This window comes from Monodelphis domestica, chromosome 6 (genome assembly GCF_027887165.1).
Source record: "Monodelphis domestica isolate mMonDom1 chromosome 6, mMonDom1.pri, whole genome shotgun sequence".
Lineage (NCBI taxonomy): Eukaryota > Metazoa > Chordata > Mammalia > Didelphimorphia > Didelphidae > Monodelphis > Monodelphis domestica.
Genome location: NC_077232.1, coordinates 151,696,752 through 151,702,751, shown reverse-complemented (window position 1 = coordinate 151,702,751; position 6,000 = coordinate 151,696,752).

Below are 6,000 nucleotides of genomic sequence, written 5' to 3'. Positions count from 1 at the left end.
ATGGTTATCTAATTAATGAGAATCTTTTAAGTTGGGATATTAGTTATATACTTCATAGACTCAATGGAACAGTGGAAGAGGGTGGTTGTATGGGGCTGGCATACATGAGAAACCATAGACAAGACTGAAATCCTTAGGGTCAGGTGACACTTGTCAGAATGTCTCATATATGATCCTAAAGAAAAAAATCCATATTAATGATGTTGACCAGAATTAAAACTATGTGACAAAAATGCATACTAAGCTAATGGTATTAAAATGGTATTGCTTTTTATTTAATTGTTCCTTCTATAATTTAAAGGACATTCTCCCTTTGAACTTTTGAATAAGAAATTTTTGTTTTTCTCTAATGAGTAAAAAATATGCTGCTTTGAAAGGTTTTATAGGAGCATCATTATTAATGGAGGAAAGCATTGTTTGTCCTGGAAGGCAAAAAAAAAATAACATGAATAATAATATGGGTGGGTAAGAAAAGTGGTTAATGAATAGAATCATTTAAAACTGTTCCTTGAGGAAAAAGAGAATGAAAATTCAATAAATCCTGTTGTACAGTAGCAAATGAGAATGTAATAATAAGTTGATTCTGGAATTTTCCAGAAATTTCAGGCACTCAAAAGTTCTCATATAAATTAAATAAAATTATGTGTTGATAAACAACATGTATTGCTTTAATGTTCAAAATTAGGATTTAGGAACAATTTATAAATAATAAAGTGGCAAAAAAAATAGCTATCCTTAGACTTAATGAAATTTTCTTTGAAATTTTCTGAAGTTTAAGCAGGATTTATTTATTATTATATATATGTATATATATATATACACATATATAAATATATAATTATTAATTAACCAAGGAAGAAAGAGCTTGAAAATAAAAAGATATCCCTTCACTTTTCAAAAGAAGCTGGTAGTACAGTGGATAAGCACTGGGCCTAAAGTATAGAAGACCTTAGTTCCAATCTTACCTCAGTCATTTAATACTATAGATCCTTAATTATATAATTTGCCTCTGTTTACTTCAGATTCCTCAACTATAAAATGGAAACAATAACAGTACTAACTGGGCAGGGTTGTTATGAAGATGAAAGGGGATATGTTTGTAAAGGAGTTAGTATAGTGTCTGGCACATAGCAGGAAATACATAATTGATTATTTTTCCTTTCCCTTTTACTTTCATCTTCATATATCAGGATCAGTTGAAATCTAAAATTCTCCCTTACTCCTTCAAGAGAAATAATAATCACCTCTTTGTATAAAAACTTACACAGCTTAAATCAGGAAAATATAATAAGGAAATTTGAAATTATTTGATAAGTGAGATATGTAGTGGAAAAGGCATCAGATTTAAATTAGGGAAGCCTACATAGAAATCTATAAATTATGTGACTCTGGCAAAGCAGCTAATTTCCTTAGATTTGAGTTTTATCTGTTTTTTTTTCATTCACAAAATGAATTATTAAATGAGGCAATGCCTAAAATTCCTCCTAGTTTTAAAATTTGAATTTCTGAGTCTCTCTGAGTCTCAGTTTTTTTCATACACACACATACACACAAATATAAATATATATGTATATATATACATAAATATATATATAGAATTTTCAGTAAAATATGTACTGTGAAGATTGGATTTAGCTATCTCCTTATTGTAATAATGAAGATACTTAGCTCTTCCTTTATTATGAAAACTAAATAGTAATCCCCTGATTGTAACAATGAAGGTACTTCGCTCTTTTTGGGAAGATTGAATTAAAATCTATAATCCATTTTTTATTTTAGTCGCCAAAAGGTGGTTGATCTACCCATTTTAATCTACAAAAAGGTGTTAACTAACTACAAAAGGTATAACTAACCACAAAAAGGTGTAAACACCCATTTTATACATTGAGTGGAAGGTCTGTGACCCACATGTGAAAGAGTGGGCAGTCCTGGAGAGGAGCGTCTGCTGTGACTGGTAGACATGAAATTTAGGGGAGGTGACACAAGAGATAAAGGTTTTTAAATAGAGGAAACAAAGACTGAAGAGAACAGTCAGTCACTAGAGCTTGGAGTGAAGGATCAATTACTCAGAGCTGTAGGGAAGACAAACACTTGAGGAGAGAGTGGAAGATGGACACTCAGATTTGGCTGTGGAACTTGACACCTTGAGGAGCTCTTGCAGGAGACGTCAGACTGCTTTTCCTTTAGACAGTCACCACTGGTGAGTGAAGGCTGACTTAGTGACTGCCTCTCTGGAGATGTAAACCTCTAAGAAAGGCCCATTGTCTTGAGACTCTTTTTCCCTGATTAAGACCTTGGAGTTTCTACTTGGCTCTGAGGAAGTCAGAGCTCTCTACTCTCCCTCTCTATCCTTTTCTCACTTCCTTAATATCTTCTCTCTATTGTAAATAAAATTACCATGAATTTCATTTTATTTTAGTAATTCATTTTGGGATTTAGAAATTAAATCCCTGGTGAACACCAAATTTAATATAGTCAAGTCCAACCACAAATAAAAATGTAACAGTATTAATACATTTTTAAACTAGACCTTTGTTTTTTATTGATAGGGGACACTCTCAGTGAAGAGAATTCTTCAACTGGTACAAATCTGAATCTCCTTTGGAACTTAAACTATTATGGAATTCCGTGGGGCAATAAGAAGTTAAATTACTTGACCCAGGATAACACATGGTATATGTGTAAGTGGGACTTAAATCGTCATATTTATTACTCCGAGGCTTTCTCTATTCTATGATACCATATTGTCATTACCTAGCACATGCGATTCTTATGAAGAAATCATTTTATGAATGTTAAATTCTCATATAAATAAATTATTAATAAATATTAGATACTAAATATTCAAACACATCTGTGGTCTGAACTATTAAGAAATTTTATATGACAATTTAGATAGCAATTTATGTGTTTAATCTTGTCCTCCTTTAAGTTCATCAGAAGAGGTCCACTCTTTTTTCCTGATATTGCACTTGGTTTCTCTACCAAACTTTCTTCATTCTCAACAAATAACTAGCCTTCCTTCTCTTCTTACCATATGATTCTTTGATGACACCTTTTATTCTTCTTCTTAAATGGAGAAGACTACTGGAATTTTTATGAAAAGAACAGAGAAAACTTCTAGTGAAGACAACAAGATGAGAAATTCTGGACAAATCAAGTTCCTTCATAGAATACAAATCAAGAATGATGAAAAGAAAACAACAGTTGAAAATAATAATAATTCATGCAGTGTTTTAAGGGTTACAAAATTCTTAACATATGTCACATATGAAAGAGAACCAAAATTAAACAAGGAAGATTAAAGTTAAAGAAAATAGGATCCTCCACAAAAGACACTTCAGTGATACAGGCTTCGATCTTAAGCAGTTTGGAATAATAGAGGAAGAGTTAGCATGGGAATTTTCTATGTCTTGTTCAAATATCTAGAGTATCAAGTTATAGGTTAGGGTTAGAGTTTTCAGAAAGTTCTAGATAGGTATTTATGTCAATAAATTTCAACTGAAAAGGGCAGTCAGTAAGGACAGGTAAGACCTTACTGAAAACACAAACCAAAGTGTTTGGAACAAGGATGCAATTTTTAAGTTCTGAGACCCTAGAAATTCAGCTAAAAACTTGGAATATTTGAAGAATGTAAAAAAATATAGAACATTTAGCACTAGATATATACTTTCCAAGGGATATCTCTAATCCAAGTTCCATTACTAGAAAAATATTTCTTATTAATCAAAGTTAAACTTTTTATTGGTTTTCAAAATACTCCATTTTTCTGTTCCATTTTTTCTTTTCAAATTTATTTTAACTGCTTTCATTGATTCTGTGTTCTAGTCAAAGAATATCATTTTTTCAAGTTTGTATATTTTTGTTTTTTTTCTAATTAAATGTAATAACAATTTTTAACATTTGATTTCTAAAATTTTGAGTCTTAGATTATCACAACACCCTCACTCTCTGGTGCATGTGTGTGATCCAGCAAATTATTTTGATATTGATCACATTGTGGAAGATGACTCATATAAAACAAAAAAAAAAACATATAAAGAAAATAAAGTGAAAAAAGTATACTTTGAATTTCATTCATACTCTATCAATTCTTTCTCTGGAAATAGAGAGCATTTTTCATCATGAATCATTGATCAGTGTCTGGTTGAAACTAGCTAAACCATTCATAGTTGATCATCACACATTATTGCTGATACTTTGTACAAAGTAGAGAGAATTCCCTGGCCTTGCTCAATTCATTTTGCATCAGTTTCTATAAGTCTTGACATGTTTGTTTGTTTGTTTTTTTCTTATATCATCCTGTTCATCATTTCTTATAGCACAAAAGTATTCCAGTGCAAAAATTCCAGTCATTCCAGCCATTACCCAACTGATAGACATCCACTCAATTTCTACCTTTTTTAAATAGATTAATCAGTATTTTGTCTATTTTTATAATAAAAGCTCCTAATTTATTTAGTTCAATAGTTCTTTTACTTTCAATTTTATTAATTTCTCCTTTCACTTTTAGGATTTCCAATTTAATTTTTATCTGGGGTTTTTATTTTTTTATTAAGTAAATTTCAAACATTATTCCTTGGTTACAAAAATCATTTTCTATTCTTCACTCCCCTCACCCCTCCCTTCCTATTGCCAACTCACAGTTCCACTGGGAATTACATGTGTCCTTGATCAGAACCTATTTCCATGCTGTTGATGTTTGCATTAGGATGTTCATTTAGAGTCTACATGCCCAACCATATCCTCTAGACCCATGTATTCAATCACTGGTTTTTCTTTGGTGTTTTTAGTCCCACAGTTTTTCCTCTGAATGTGGATAGTGTTCTTTCTCATTGATCCCTCCAGGTTGTTCAGGATCAGTGCATTGCCCCTAATAGAGAAGTCCATTACATTCGATTGTACCACAGTGTATCAGTTTCTATGTACAATATTCTCTTGATTCTGCTCTTTTCCTGGAAGTGGTTCCTGTCCCCATGGAATTCCTCCAATTTATTATTCCTTTGAGCACAATAGTATACCATTATCAATATATACCACAGTTCAGCCATTCCTCAATTGAAGGGCATTCCCTCATTTTCCAGTTTTTTGCCACCAAAGAGCACAGCTATGAATATTCTTGTACATGTATTTTTCCTTATTATCTCTTTGGGGAACAAAATCAGAAGTGCTATGGCTGGATCAAATGGTAGATATTCTTTTGTCACCCTTTGGGCATAGTTCCAAATTGCCCTCCAGAATGGTTGGATCACTTCACAATTCCACCAGCAGTGCATTAATGTTGCCACTTTTACACATCCCCTCCAACATTCATTACTTTCCCTTGCTGTCATGTTAGCCAATCTGCTAGGTGTGAAGTGAAACCTCAGAGTTGTTTTCACTTGCATCTCTCTGATTATAAGAGATTTAGAACACTTTTTCATGTGCTTAATAATAGTTTTAATTTCATTGATTGAAAATTGCCTATTCATGTCCCTTGCCCATTTATCAATAGGAGAATGGCTTGATGTTTTGTACAACTGATTTAGCTCTTGGTAATTTTGAGTAATTAGACCTTTGTCTAACCTCTGTTTTTGTTATGAAGATTGTTTCCTAAGTTGTTGTTTCCCTTCTTATTTTGATTACATTGCTTTTGTTTGTACAAAAAACTTTTTAATTTGATCTAATCAAAATTATTTATTTTACATTTTGTGACTTTTTCTAAGTCTTGCTTGGTTTTAAAATCTTTTCTTTCCCAAAGGTATGACATGTGTACTATTCTGTGTTCACATAGTTTAGTAATGTTTCCTTCTTAATGTTTTTGAACCACCAGTTTTGATAAATGTGATTATTTTTTCAATTAATATTAAATTAATCTTTCATGGATCTTTTTAATTATATACTTTATTGCAAGATTATCTGAAAAAAGTTGTATTTATTATTATATTTTTCTGCAGTTGTTTGCAACATTTCTATGCCCTAGTACATGCTGATATTTGTAGATGCATCATGTACTGCTGA